This window comes from Leucoraja erinacea, chromosome 29, assembly GCF_028641065.1.
Source record: "Leucoraja erinacea ecotype New England chromosome 29, Leri_hhj_1, whole genome shotgun sequence".
NCBI classification, from domain to species: Eukaryota; Metazoa; Chordata; class Chondrichthyes; order Rajiformes; family Rajidae; genus Leucoraja; species Leucoraja erinaceus.
The window spans coordinates 1,230,190-1,246,443 of NC_073405.1; the positions used below are offsets into that span (position 1 = coordinate 1,230,190).

At 43.2% G+C, this 16,254-nt stretch overlaps 1 pseudogene; it reads left to right on the top strand.

Moving 5' to 3' along the window:
- The first annotated feature begins 12,516 nt into the window (after positions 1-12,516).
- The window catches only part of LOC129710966 (beta-1,3-galactosyl-O-glycosyl-glycoprotein beta-1,6-N-acetylglucosaminyltransferase-like), a 47,438-nt pseudogene continuing 43,700 nt past the window's right edge, over positions 12,517-16,254 (top strand).

The following is a 16,254-nucleotide window of genomic DNA, read 5'->3' on the forward strand; positions in this document are numbered from 1 at the left end:
ATTGAAACATATAAGATTATTAAGGGTTTGGACACGCTAGAGGCAGGAAACATGTTCCCGATGTTTGGGGGAGTCCAGAACCAGGGGCCACAGTTTAAGAATAAGGGGTAAGCCATTTAGAATGGAGGAAACACTTTTTCACACAGAGAGTTGTGAGTTTGTGGAATTCTCTGCCTCAGAGGGCGGTGGAGGCAGGTTCTCTGGATGCTTTCAAGAGAGAGCTAGACAGAGCACTTAGAGATAGCGGAGTCAGGGGATATGGGGAGAAGGCAGGAACGGGGTACTGATTGTGGATGATCAGCCATGATCACATTGAGTGGTGGTGCTGACTCGAGAGCCTACTCCTGCACCTGTTGTCTATTGTCTAATACAGATAGTTAAAGATAACCTTCGGAGGAATGACGGGCTTTAACTGTCTCAAGCGGCACAAAGTCAGCCGGTAAGGAACTCAGCAACTCAGCAGGTCAGGCAGCATTTGTGGAGGGAATGGACAGATGACATTTCAGGTCGGGACCCTTCTTCAGACAGAGTTTAGTTTAGTTTAGTTTATTGTCATGTGTACTGAGGTACAGTGAAAAGCTTTTGAGAGCAGTCCTGAACTATCTACCTCATTGGTGACCCTCGGACTATCCTTGATCGGACTTTGCTGGCTTTACCTTGCGCTAAATGTTATTCCCTTATCATTTATCAGTACACTGTAACTGGCTGAATTGTAATCATGTGTTGTCTTTCCGCTCACTCTATAGCACGCAACAAAAGCTTTTCACTGTACCTCGGTACACGTGACACTAAACTACAGTAAACTAAATTAACAAAAGAGTTCCTCCAGCACTATGGCCTTTGCTCATGAAATTCAACATTATCTTCAGTGATCCAGCTCTGTTTTTTGGTGGCTGAGGAAAAGAGTGTTTGTAGATCAAGACCTCAAATGCCACGTAAAGCTCATGGTGCAGTGAGCTACAATGATCTCCACTATCCTGTATGCTGCAGCAAGCACTGATAATGCACTGCCAATGATGCTGGGGCTATTCACCTGGGGGAGAGTACATTGACATTGCATCACTTTATCTACAAGAGGATTTTGCGTAGGCATTGACCGTGTCCTGCTGTAGGCTGTAGGCAGTCCTTGCCTCTGAAACATACAGGAGAGTGGGGAATCTCTGCAACCCACTGCATTATGAGCTTAGCACTGGATTTAAGGTTGTGATCTTCAAACGCTCTCTTCCTCAGACTGCTGGATCACTGAAGACAATGGTGAAGTTCATCATCAATGTCAGCTTTCAATGAGAGGTGAGTACCAATGATGGAAAGATTCTTCACTTTTTCAAGATCTCGGTGTGAACTTTACTGTTGAGGGGTGGTGATGCACAGTGAATGCAGGTTGACGGATGGCATCTTTGGTGATAGAGGACCTTTGGAAACTGTCACAGCCTACAAAACCACTATTTTGCATGACTGTCTCTTACAACCTGATGGATATATGTACAGATACAACTATAACTCGCATTTAATAAAAAATTAACTGCAGATGCCAGTTTACACCAAAGATAGACGCAAAATGCAGGAGTAACACAACAGGCCAGGCAGCATCTGTGGAGAAAAAGGACAGATGATGTTTCAAGTGAATAACTTGCATTAATTAGGATTTTAATGGAAGCAATTCCAAGCTGCTTCAATATGAGCATATATGTGTGGTTAGCTTCCCCATATAAGTGGTGTTAAAATGCTTTGGATATTGCATCCATTTGAATTTCCCAAGCTCATTCAACCCGACTTGTTGAAACATGTATTCACTAAATATTCCACTTGCATTTTACTGAGACACCATTTAAAACAGTTCCTTTCTAGTCAAGGTAAAGACCTCATGAATTACAATTAAAACACAAAGTACATGTTATAACGCCAGGATCAGTGCAAGAAAACCAAGCCCAAAGCCAAAGTAGATTCTATACCCTAAACTGATTATACAAATTTATGCTAAGGGAAACAACTAACTTGTCTGCTACTTGAAGGTAAATCTCCATTCCATCTGCAATAATCAGCTACCTACATGTTACCAAGCAGATATCATTATAATTAGTTGCGATGTACAGAAAGTTCATTCCAGTTGCAGATTCACAGCTAGTTCCCGGCAGCAGAGTACATTTGGCTGGTTTGGTGCAGCGTAATCCTGTGCAAGAGGATGTCAGGAGCCCCTCTGGAGTCTGCCCTTTGTATTTGATCCAACAAAAGTAAAGCAAATTCATCAGACATTGACAGACTGTGGTTTTGCCAACCGCGTGCAGCTGAATTAAAGACCCATTTACCCGTCTGCCATCTGGGTGTGGCCCGCATTGCAAAGGAGAGATTCCAACAGATGTTTAAACAAAGAATAACTTACATTCAAACACCTTTCCCAAACTCGGCATCAATATTGGGAAGCCTTCTCTCTGGCCCCATAGAGCTAGACCACAGTAGATGTCGAAACAAGGACGGAGTCTGACTGTGGAGCGGGAATGCTTGGAATATTTAGGGGCCCCTTTGATGTAGCTTTCACAGAAAAAGGAAAGGAACCCTGGAAAACATCCCATAAAACAGCAGAAACGCCCACTAATCCATGTAATAAAAGTATCATTTATCACTGTTAAGCTGCTCTATAAACCAGTAGTACCTACTGAGTCACATCGAGGCGTGGCAACTACTCTTCCCCCAAACCATCTCACCGGCTTTAAGAAAGTATCGTGCCCAAAACAAAAACCTCTCATCTTTTTACATTCTGGCCATGTGATGGAAGGCTGTTCATCCTGAAACAGAGCACAGCACAGGATGAGAAATTGTCGTTGTCGGCTTCGATTTGACCTTCTGCATTCCTTTCATTCATCTGCAAGACACTTCACCCACCTTTGCCTGTGTGTAATGTAATGTAATTATGTGAAGCACTTTGGGGTCAATGCAAGTTGACTGAAAATGTGCTATATAAATAAGATTATTATTATTATTATTATTATTATTATTATTATTATTATTATCTGTTCTCTGCACCTTTTCATATCTTCTGAATCTTCTGAATTTGTAGCCGGCAGGGCAGTACTCTGCATATCGCCAACTTGGATGTGTTGCGCATACTAACGTGCCGTTAGTGCCCTATTAAAACTGTCTAGTGAAGGTGATTTGACTATATTGTTGCCTAGTTATACTATATCTCGCATTTCATTCACCCTTGACTCTCAGTCTGAAGAAGGATCTGGACCCGAAATGTCACCTCGTCCTTTCCTCCAGAGATGCTACCTCACCCGCTGAGTTACTCTAGCATTTTGTGACTATCTACCAAAAAAAACTGCTGCCTAGATGACACAGTCTGAAAAGGCAGTAAGGCCAAACCGAGATGTTGCAACTTGATCTGCAGTCCACTGGTGGCAGCAGAGGGAGGCAGAGAAGCACAGCCTTTTTCACTGTGCAAGCATTGGTATGGATGCACCCCAGGGAACCTGCCGCAGAATAACTGTGAGACAGAGAAAGGCTACAGGGGGCAGGAGAAAGAGAAGGCAAATGGGAGAGAGGTGAGGGATAGAGGCACGAGAAGGGTGGGGAGAGAGCAAGAGGGAGAGATGAGATAAAGCATTGTTCAGAGAGGGGACCTGAGAGAGAGGGGTGAGAGGTAGAATGGGTGAAAAAGAGAGAATGAAAGAGCACGAGACGTGGTCAAGAGTGGTCAAGAGAGAGAGAGAATGCATGAGTGAGAGGGGCAAGCGGAAGAGAATGAGAAAGGGACTGGAGAGAGAGAGTGAGAGAAAGAGGAAAACAAAGACAGATGTTTACTGAGACAACAAAGCAGTCTCTGATATGTCAGCTAATTTCAGCTAAATTTTTAGTAACTGGCCTCTGTGAACAGACGAAGGGGAGAGCGGAGAAGGTCAGACAGGGTCACGTTCCTGACCTACTGAGTACTGTGCTTGATCTTGTCCATTCAGTCCCATTCCATCCGGAAACCTCAGATAACCTGGGAGAGGTGGAAATACAATTACACAATATATAGATTGGGTCATAAGATCATAAGCAATAGGAGCAGAATTAGGCCATTCAACCCATCAAGTCAATTCCACCATTCAATCATGGCTGATCTATCTCTCCCTCCTAACCCCATTCTCCTGCCTTCTCCCCAGAACCTCCAACACCCGTACTAATTAAAATGCTATCTATCTTTGAGAGGGGTGTGAAGGGGAGAACTAGGAAACCCCTTTAAACCCAAGTTAGCTGATCAAAACCTGTCCCGGTAACCAGTATAGCCCTGATTATTGTATAGGAAGGAACTACTAACACCAGTTTTACACCGAAGATAGACACAAACTCTGAAGGAGGGTCTCAACCCAACATGTTACTTATTTCGTTCATCCAGCACTCTGTGAAACATCACCTATCCATGTTCTCCACAGATGCTGCCTGACCCGCTGAGTTACTCCAGAACTCTGTGAAACGTCACCTAGCCATGTTCTCCACAGATGCTGCCTGACCCACTGAGTTACTCCAGCACTCTGTGAAACGTCACCTATCCATGTTCGCCACAGATGCTGCCTGACCCGCTGAGTTACTCCAGAATTTTGTGTCTATCTTAGCCCTGATTATTAATGGTTCATGGCTCTGCTTGGTGCAAGAGTGGTCAGGTAACATCAGAAGGCTAATACTTGTCCATCTCACACTAGTAGCACTGTAGGCAAGGAAAGACGGACAATTTAATGTGATGGGACTCGCTGTGATTATGCAGTAGCCCTCGGCCAGTAGGCAATAGCTTAGACTGGCCTAGACTGCTTGTCTACCTGTGCTTATCCACAGGTGTGTCGCCTTCCACATTGTAAGAACAGCGCACACAACAGTGGCCTTGGTGTCATTATCACGTACCTCACAGCCAACAATGGACCATTGTGGGCTCCCCATTTCCTTGATTATTGTTACTTTTTGCATATCTTTCATTCATTTGTTCTATTTACCTTTATCTCTTGTTTTCCTTTCCCCTGACTCTCAATTTGAAGAAGGGTTCCGACCTAAAACATCACCTATTCCTTTTCTCCAGAAATGCTGCCTGACCCGCTGAGTTACTCCAGCTTTTTGTGTCTCTATTCCATTTTAGTCTAGATTAATTTATTATTGTCATGTGTACCTAGGTACAGTGAAAAGCTTTTTTGTTCCATGGTATCTTGTAAGCGGAAAGTCCAGTAAAGTCCGATTATAGATAGCTCGATGGTCTCCGATGAGGTAGATGGGAGGTCAGGATCACTCTCTAGTTGATGATAACAGCTGGGAAGAAACTATCCCTGAATCTGGAGGCGTGCGTTTTCACACTTCTGTACCTCTTGCCTGATGGGAGAGAGGAGAAGAGGGAGTGACCAGGGTGAGACTGGTCCTTGACTATGCTGTTGGCTGTTACTACTGAAGGTCAGCACACTGCTGGAATTTTGTTTTTCGGTAATGAAAGCCGAGACACCCCTTCCCATGGAGCTATGCCGGTGGATGTGTTTCAGGAACTATATTGGTAGAGGGGGGAATGGATGTTCTGACCTTCCCCCTCTTTTGCAATCTGTCTGCAGATGGAAGTCATGTTGCTTCCTCCGAAATACTCGAAGATGTAAATTCATTGATACTTTTTACAATTATTCTCCAGATGTGGGCAGTGGCAGCAAAGCCATCGGTCAATGCACATCCTTAACTACAGAGTAAGACTATTGGTGAGGCTAGAGCTGCATTTGGATCACACAAGGCAAGGTTGGCAGATGGGAAACTAAGTGCTGCTCGGGTAGTGTTGCTGCCTTACAGCTTTAACTCGTGCTGACAATGTGGAGTTTGCACGTTCTCCCTGTAACTGTGTGGGTTTCCTCCAGGTTTCCCCAGTTTCCTCTCATATCCCAAAGAAGAGTGGGTTGGTAGATTAATTGGCCACCGTGAATTGCCCCCAGAGTAAGTGACGAGGGTGAGTGGTGGAGGAGGGGGTGGTGTGTAGAGGGATATTTGTGAGGGAATAGGTTAAGAGGGGTTCCCAACCTTTTTTGCAACTTTAATAGCACATAACAATGTTATTTCACTTATTTATGAACAACTAATGATGAACAGATACCGGTATATACCAGACCCAAACATAGTCAGTCAATGAGAACAAATATGTACAAGTCCAGAATCAACAAATGTACCCCCTGGGTAGGTGAAATTTACCCCCTGGATGGGTGAAATTTACCCCCTGGATGGGTGAAATTCACCCCCTGGATGGGTGAAATTTACCCCAGGTTGGGAACCCTTGGATTGTGGGCATGATTCATGGAACTGCTCTGAAAGCCAAAAATAGGTCAGATTACCTCTTTAAATGTCATTAAAAAATGTTTCCTTTTTTGCGAACCCTTGGTGACCCATGGGTTTCAACAACAGTTCAGTAGTACTGTGGTTGCTATAACCAAAGATATTTTAAAATTAATTCAACAAATTATTTTTATTTAATTTCCTTCTTTATTTTATAAGCCTGATGTTCAGATAATTGAGCTACCATGCTGGGATTTGAACTCATCTCTTGGTGTCTAGAACTCTGGGCGTTACTCTAGTAACAGGGCCATTATGCTACCAAGCTCCATTCCTTCCTGATCTTCATACAGCGTGAGACATATCAGGGAACTGAAGGGGCAGTTTGCAGTCAGAAGTGATAGAAATGTCTCCAGTGTTGAAGGAAGGGTCTTGACCCGAAACGTCACCCATTCCTTCTCTCCAGAGATGCTCCCTGTCCCGCTGAGTTACTCCAGCACTTTGTGTCTGTCTCTAATGTTGATGTTGGGAATCTTCTTGTATAGGTCATTGATGTGTTCACAAGCAGGGATGATGTTGCCAAATGAATTATTACATTGCTTGTGAAGTCTTTTGGTGAACAACTTGTTCGATTTGAGAGAAGCCTATGTTTTGGTAGGTAAAATATGCAAGGTTGGCCATAAAGATGGTCCATTTTGGTTGTGACCCTTGCCTGTCTTCAGGCCTGGCTGTGGCTTTTGATGGACTTGTTTGGCCCATGTTGGCAAGATTATCAGATGGAAATACGTAGGCATAGCAGCAGATGATCTTTCCCCATTCCAAACAACTTTGTTCAACTTAAATACCCCTCTGTCAGGGTAGAATATGTATCGCCCTCTATGATTTAATAATTCAGCCATCTGACATACTAGTCCAGTGACAACACAAGGCTACAATACCATTTATGTTATCATAAATCACAAGGCTTCATATCACTTTTGGTATTTCTGATGCTGGATATTCTATAATCCTAGCTGTCAACACTGTTGGGAGATTCCCGTTCATTCATCAGTTCCCGTACCTTTCATTCACACAACAAGAATGATGCATAATGTCGTCACCATCACAAACCCATGAAGCTACCAATACTTTATTGCCAATGAGATTGTTTTAAACAAACATGGAACTGCATGTGGTGGTGTACAAAATAAGACACCGTGCTGGAATAACTCTGCAGGTCAGGCAGCAACTCTGGAAAACATGGATAGGCAACGTTTCAGGTCGGGACCCTTCTTTGGACTGATTGTTGGTGGAGGGGGGGTGGGGGGAGTGGAAGGTTGCTGGAAGAGAGGTGGGGGCAGGACAATACCTGGCAAGTGATAGGTGGATACAGGTGAGGAGGGTTCTATTTAGGCAGACAGTTGGGTAAAGGCCAAAAATAAAACTATAAGGATTGAAGAGGGGGAGGAGGAGAATTAGATGTGAGTCCAGTTGGAGCACTGGGTAGAGAGAGGGGAAAAAGGACAGTCATTGTTATAATGTGGGAGCCACCCATCCCAGTAAGACTGTACAGGTGGCAACGGGTTGATGACCACATGACCTGACGAATCGATGAGGAACAATAAAACAAAGGGTCCTGCTCATCTACATTATGTCATGGGAGCTTTAAATTTCACACAGGGGCCTTATCCAAATAATACACCTCTGACAGTGCTGTAGAACTCCAGGCTGCACTAGAGTGTCAGTAGGATGATGTGCGAGGATCTCTGGATAGGAGCCTAAAATACAAGTTACGACAGTGCTGAGTTTTACTTAATACTGTTTTATTCTTTTATTTTCACTGACGTAGAGAGTCATAGAGTCAGACAGAATGGAAACAAGTCCTTCAGCTCAACTTTCCCGACCAACATGCCCCATCTACACCAGCCCGCGTCTGGCCTTTATCCCTCCAAACCTGTCCTATCCATGTACCTGTCTAAATGCTTCCTAAACAATGCGCTAGTATCGACCTCAACTACCTCCTCCAGCAGCTCGTTCCATACACCCACCGTCCTCTGTGTGAAAAAGTTACCCCTCAGGTTCCTATTTAATCTTTCCCACCTCATCCTCTGGAGATAAACACAAAAAGCTGGAGTAACTCAGCGGAACAGGCAGCATCTCTGGAGAGAAGGAAGGTTTGGGTACCGTTTTGGGTCAAGATCCTTCGTCAGACTAAAAGTCACTGGAAAGAGAACTGAGAGATATTGACGATGATGTAGAGAGATGTAGAACAATGAATGAAAGATATGTAAAAACGTAACGATGATGAAGGAAACATGTCATTGTTAGCTGTTGGGTGGGGGAGGGATGGAGAGAGAGGGAATGCCGGGGTTACTTGAAGTTAGAGAAATCAAAATTCCTACCACTGGGCTGTACGCTGCTCAAGCAAATATGAAATGCTGTTCCTCCAATTTGCATTTAGCCTCACTCTGACAATGGCAGAGACCTAGGACAGAAAGGTCAGTGTGGGAATGGGAAGGAGAATTAACGTGTTTAGCAACCGGGAGATCAGGTAGGTCCAGGTGGACATCTATGTCCTCTGGTTCTTGATTCCCCTATGGGAAAGACTCTGTACATCTACCTGATCTATTCCCCTTGTGTACACCTCTACACCCCTCATCCTCCTTCACTCCAAGGAATAAACTCCTGGCCATTGTTTCACTGTTTTTATAAACTTGCCCCACATTTCCCCACATCTACACAGTGTTATCTTGGGACTTCCAGGGTTAATATAAGGCTACGGAATCCTTCAGTGCAAAAGTTACAGATTATTTGTACAACTTGAGTGTGCTGGATACTTGTAAGGCACAGAGAGGAAGCACAGATGGCATGAGACAGATTGCAGTCTCATAGCACCTCCCAAAAGGGCTGTGTTTCCGGTCAACCAGTGAAGGCTAGATTAGTCAATACCCTCCACAGTCTACGGACAGTCACTATGAGGCAGCAGTTTGATGCGTGGCCGCCAGGTGGTGATCTTGCCCAGAATAGACCCACTTTGCCTGGATTGAGTGGATGTGGAGAAGATGTTTCCACTAGTGGGAGAGTCTAGGAAACAGAGGCCACAGCATCAAAATTAAAGTATGTACCTTCAGAAAGGGGAAATCCTTTAAAACCGAGATGAGAAGAACTTTTTTCACGCAGAGAGTGGTGAATCTCTGGTCAGATGCCACAGAGGGTAGTTGAGGCCAGTTCATTGGCTATATTTAAGAGGGAGTAGATGTGGCCCTTGTGACCTAAGGGGATCAAGGGGTATGGAGAAAGGCAGGTACGGGATACTGAATATCAGCCATCTTTGAATGGCGGTGAAAGGCTCGAACGAAGGCCTACTCCTGCACCTAATTGTGTTTCTATGTCTAATATGAAGAGGAATTTCTCTGTTTTTCTGGCCCATTTTAGTCACGTGTGACTATCACGTGAAATATTTATGTTATGCTGACAATGTTTGTTTAGGGTCAAATAGGAATGGTCACGTGTGTGACCTCTCACAGAAGCATTTTTTTTCATAACTCTGTTTTATCTGACAAACTTGTGAATTTTAAAAAGCTAGAATGCCCATGTCTTTAGCAGACATGCATTACAGTCCTGTAGGTAGGAAAATAGCAATGAATAAGATTCATCTCTTACAAGAATGTTTTAATGTATTCCAGCACTTTGTGTCCATGTACAGAATAAGAGGGTCAAGTCCATAGCTGAATGGAATCAGTGTAGTCTCTGGGGGTTCAAATTCAATTCTCAACCATTAAAACAAAATCAGGATCGCTGGCATTTGATTTACAACTTGTGAACACCTGCTATGCATAAACTAGTTTCCATGCTTAGAGACAGATATTGTCTGCACTTCAAATTCAATGCATTGCATGGGATGTCTGGTATATGATGCACAAGTACAAAGATAAGTCCTTTTTTTAAACTCGTCACTCAGATGGACCTGTCTGGTTAATTAAGGCATTAGCACCACGCTGCTTCCCCACCGCTTTCAAATAGTTATCAAAATAAATGGAGTCCTTTTTCCGCAGTAGCACAGCGAAACCCTCAACAACACAGCTCCATGGTATGCGACTAAGTAGCCATTCAACCAAAAGAATTAGATACTAATTTTCATTTATTGTCATTCAAACAAGCAATGTTTGAACAAAATTTCGTTCCTGCAGTCACAACAGCAAAAAAAGACCAAAACACACAATTAACACAATTCCACATAAACATCCATCACGGTGAATCTCCAAACACCTCCTCACTGTGATGGACAAACACTGTTTGTCTTATCTCTTCCCTGTCCTTTGTTCTTCTCCCGTGGTCAGGCAGCCAAGCTGCAATGTTGAGGCGACTGGGGCTCCTGGTGTTAAAGCCCCCGGTGGGAGATGGTAAGTCCCGGGACTGTTTAAGCCGCGCCGGGCGATGTAAGGCGCTGCTCTGGTCCGATTCAAACCCTCGATTCGGGCGGGCGAAGTTGCCGTTGCGGGAGCTCCGAAAATCGGTCCCGCGAACTCCCGACTCCACCGTCCACAGGGCCCGCGGCCGAAGCTCCTAAGCTCCGAAGTCAGCCAGCTCCGCGATGGTGAGTCCGCAGGCTCTACGGCTGGAACCCTCAGGTCGATCCCGGTTGGAGGCCGCCAGCTCAGCGATGTTAGGCCCAACGACAATGGAGACACGACAAGGGAAAAGTCACGTCCTCTGTTCAGAGAAGAGATTAAAAATTTCCCCACCCCCAACATATACACAGCTAAAATGAAACTAAAAACATACTCCTAACTAGACAAAAGAAAGAAAAAAGACAGAGGGTCGGCAGGTAGCCGCTGCCACAAGGCACCACCACTTCCCGTCTAATTAGATAAAATAGCAACAAAGAAAACACAACAATTTTAATGTTTGTGACTTATTCCGTGATAACTTTAATTTAGTTACTCATGTTACTCAAACCGTCATCAAGTCAATCAACGTGAATCAAGTCAACACAGTGAAAGAAACCTTGATTAGGTTTTATAAAAGGCTTCTATCCAAGGTTTCCTTAGTATTTTTGACAGAGTTTATTCTGCGGTCGTTTCTCAAATCTCACCAATCCCTGATCTTTATTTCTTCCTCCTCATAAGGTCCAAAAAATCCTGTACTGCTTCACAATCTTTTGCTTTTCTTCACTTTAATTTCATGGACGTCATAAGGTCATATAGGAGCAGAATCAGACTATTCAGCCCATCAAGTCTACTCCACCATTCAATCATGGCTGATCTATCTCTCCCTCCTAACCCCATTCTCCTGTCTTCTCCCCATAACCCCTGACACCTGTCATGGCAAACCTTCTACTTTACTCATCTCCCAGTCTCAATCTTTAACACTCTTCACTTTCTGCTATCATCTGAAATTAAAAAGGAGACATAAGGAACTGCAGATGCTGGAAACCTGAACAAAACGCAAAGTGCTGGTGGAACACAATGGATCAGGCAACTTCCTTGGAGAAATGTCCATTCCCTCCACAGATAAAACCCGACCTACTGAATTCCTCCAGTACTTTGAGTCTTTATCTGAAATTGACGTGCAGGCTTGATGTCATCTGGTCGCTTCTTCCTGGTGTATCTCCTCCCACATTATCCTTTGTTTCAAATGCTGGGGTGCTCTAAGGCACCGGGACTCTTCCCTTGATCTGGGCTTCCTGGTATGAATGTACAATAATGTCTGGATAGACTCCACATCGACGGAGGTGGGTGAAAGGTGTATTTGGCCTCCAGTACTAACCGTGTGAGATAACAGTGAGCAATGAGGCTTACCTCTGCACATCATAGTCCATGGCAGTGAATATGTAGGGGTGAGTTTATCTGACACCATTCAACAATTGTAACACTTGTAGGCAATGATGAATCTGTCCCTCATCACATTCCTTTTCTTTCAGTATCAAATGCTCTTTAACTTCCCCCCACCCAATCCCATCCCCTTCCTTTGCAAAGTAGCAAAAGAGATGAATAAATGCTGATGTCTATGAATAAAATGGCAGGATAAGGCATTGACCTTAAGTAGGTAGTGCAGCAATGTGCAGCTGGTTCAGTTATGCTGCGTCTTTCCTGACTCCGTGCCAGTTCAGGGATGTTAACCTTATTAGGGCAGAGCGAGATTCATTTTCTATCAATAGATTTCTCGTGTGGATCTGCTGCCTATAACTGTGTCACACGCTCACTCTAAATCGGCACAAGATTTCTCCAACAGACCGAACACTAAATCACAAACACTAATCAAAAGAAAAGTAAGTAAACCAAAAGTTTTCTTAACGTGAAGTTGATTTATTTTCTGAAACTGACACAGAAAAGTTGCATCAATACACAAGTTTTCGAAAGTGTTTTTTTTTTTTGCATGACTTTAGGCCTGTTTTTAAACTGTGGAGACGGGTTTAATTTTTTTTTCAAGATGACTAATTCATATCCATGTCTCAATAAAAAAAGAAAGCTGGAAGAAAGCACAATAATGAAAAGTAATCTGGGGGACAATTGGATCTTTTTAAAATAAAGGTTCATTAAAACAAAGTGTTTGTTACAAATATACTTTGATATTCAGTTTGTATATTCTCTCACTTGTGTCAAACTTCTCAAACTCGATCATGCTTCCAAGTTATAAGAAACAACTTTCCGCAAGAGACTTACAGCTGCAATCCGAGACCTGGTTTCAATTTGTTCCCCGACAACAGTGAAATGTCAATGATAAAGTCCACTGTAGGTTACAAACAGTTCCGACTTTGGCTCTGGCTGATCGTGAAGACCCGCCTATCATCAACGCTGAAAAAGTATTTTTTAAATCCTCAATTAAAATGAGTATTTTAATTGTCGATTCATACCTCCGCTCCTCATTGAAACTAAAAATAAAATTGCAAGCTTTGTATCTATTGTGCTCACTATTTGGGATTTCTTGTTTCCTCTGTTCAGTTTAAAGTTTTTGTTTCATGACCCACTCAATCCATCAGATCTATGGTTAAATGGCAATCAATTCCCCACTGCCGCTGCCTTGTCAAGAAGTTACATTTCTAAAATGATTCCACGCTGATCATTTTCCCTTCAGGTTATTTTGACTCTGTTCCTGCAGTCATTTTGCTGACTGCTGAGCTCTTGTTCGGCATCATAATGTTAAACATGACATGAAATTTATAACTGGCCCGAATCTAATCAGTGGAATGTTAATGTAAAAACAAAATCGCTGGTCGCATGTATTGTAGAATGTTATAACAAAGGGCCAAGTGCTTGTAGAGGCTTGTAATGGACTACATTACATTGATCATTTGCACAAATATAAATCGAACTCATTGGAGACCCTCTTTTATCAGACTTTACTGGACTTTTTCTTGCACTGAACATCATTTCCTTATTCTATATCTGTACAATGTGGACGGCTTGAATGTAATCATGTATAGTCTTTTCAATAACTGGGTAGCACGCATCAAAAAAGCTCTTTACTGTACCACAGTACATGTGACATTAATAAACATAACTAAACAAAATCTCTACCAATCCAGATATTATTCTCTTCACATGCCTAAACTCACCTTTTGTAATGTCCAAACGTGTTATAATCCAAATGTTGTTGACAAGAAAAGTATTATGAAAAATTACCCCTGTAGCCATTTAACAGATTTGATGCAGAGGTTGTGAGACTGAAAGTGTCCTCTGTTCAAACTGACCATTAATGCTCTCCTTATTTTAGACTATCTCTATTCTGGTAAGACACAAACAATTGTAAATATCTGACTGCTCATGAGGCTGTTGTATTGATTTTCCAGAGCTTTTCCACTAGTCTTGAACAGCTAATTGACCTTAAAACCAAGATGCCAGCACACCAAGGCTCACCATTGAGATGAAGTCTGCCCTGCACCCTGACTTAGAGAATCCAACTGCTTCAGCTCTGCACAGGAAACATTATTAGTGGCAACTTCACGAAAATCTCAAAGCAAAATAATTTGCAAATTGTGATTCTACCTCCTGACTGGTCCACTTTCCAAAAACGGAGGAAGGGAATTGTTGGAAAAGTTGGTTTTGTTGGATTGTACAGGAGGTTTGAACAGTCAGGTTCTTTCTCTCTCCTGTGTGTTGCTTTGTTAACCCCCTCCCCTACTAACGGTGTTACAAGCACAAGCATAAGTAACTTCGTACTGCATCCAGATTCGCAGGTAAAGGTGACCCCCAGGTGAGTTATCTGCCTCCCTGGCACCAGCACAGCCTTATGTAACTCACTCAGAAATCTCCCTGCCAGAGCTAGTGGTGATAAATAGAGCATTGTCAATATTAACAGTTACCACTGAGCTCGTATGGATTGTTTTAAAACAACTTTAATTTGTGTTAAACCCCAGGGCAGCTAAAAGGTCCTGCTGAATGAAAATGATTCATTTACTGCTCATTTGCATCACTTCACCTGCATAAATGAACGTGTCTTTATTACACAGGAATAAAGTAGGAAGGGGCAGAAACTGGAGATAAAAGAGAATTCACATGTTACAGGGAACTAAAGTGTATTATTAAAAGGTCCCGCAAGTACAAACATAAATCTCTTTTGGCGCCATAACAGCTTTGACCTCAGTCCCCAGTCACAAGGTTTCTAAAGTGCTGGGGCTCACAAAGAACGCAGGATCTCCATCAGCGACTTAAAGTCACGGCTGTAAGTTGGAGAAAGAGCACCATTTAAAAAAGAATTGGTCTTCAAGGAACAATAGGGCCCTGCACAGCTCTAGAGAGGGCACTCAGCAGGCCAAGGAATACAACAGCCCTGCAGGACAAATCATTGAACAGGAGCCACCACATACAAGATCCCTCGCATCCTGGTAAGTGCTTTATATATATTTTATCTAATAGTTGTTTGGCAATAGGAACAGGAAGACTGTGCATTTAAATGACCATTACCAACTCAATATCTACCATCGTTTGGCTGATTAGTCAAGTTTCTTGAGCAGTCAAGAATTACATGGATCCTGCCGTAAGCAGCCCTTGTTGTTTTTGTATTTTTGTGGGTTCATGCATTTCCTCCATTTTCAATCCTTGCTAGGAGATAGCATGTGACATTGCCCACTTTAATATTGGTCCTGTAATGGTCACTGTTATCAGACTGTTGTATGTACTATGGCCACTCCTTGAACTGTGCTATCTTGCTGCCACGGGTATAAACCATGTAATGAGTTTGCTAATTTTAATCCACACTCTAACCTTGAAGCCCTGGGGTCAATTATAGCAACACTGTACAGGGGTGAGTTATTCCTGGAACTACACAGACTTGGTGACTTGACACCAAAGCACCAGGTCCATTTCAATAACTCTGCTACAGGGAACTTGGATGCTGGTTGAAATCGAAGGAGGACACAAAATGCTGGAGGAACACAGCGGGACAGGCAGCATCTCTGGAGAGAAGGAATGGGTGCGTTTCAGGTCGAGATCCTTCTTCAGACTGATGTCAGGGGACAATAGATAATAGGTGCAGGAATCGGCCATTCGGCCCTTCGAGCCAGCACCGCCATTCAATGTGATCATGGCTGATCATCCACAATCAGCACCCCATCCCTGCCTTCTCCCCATATTCCTTGACTCTGCTATCTTTAAGAGCTCTATCTAAATATCTCTTGAAAGCATCCAAAGAATTGGTCTCCACTATCTTCTGAGCCAGAGAATTCCACGGATTCACAACTCTCTGGTTAAAAGTTTTTTCCTCATCTCCGTTCTGAATGGCCTGTCCATTATTCTTAAACTGTGGCCCCTGGTTCTGGACTCCCTCTACATCGGGAATATGTTTCCTGCCTCTAGTGTGTCCAATCCCTTAATAATCATATATATTTCAATAAGATTGCTTCTCCTAAATTTCAGGGACAGAGATAGAATGTAGTCGGAGACAGTAAGGTTGGTGGTAGAACTGGGAAAGGGGAGGGGATGGAGAGAGAGGGAAAGCAAGGACTATTTGAAGTTAGAGAAGTCAATGTACATACCACTGGGGTGTAAGTTACCCAAGCAAAAGTTACCCAAGTGT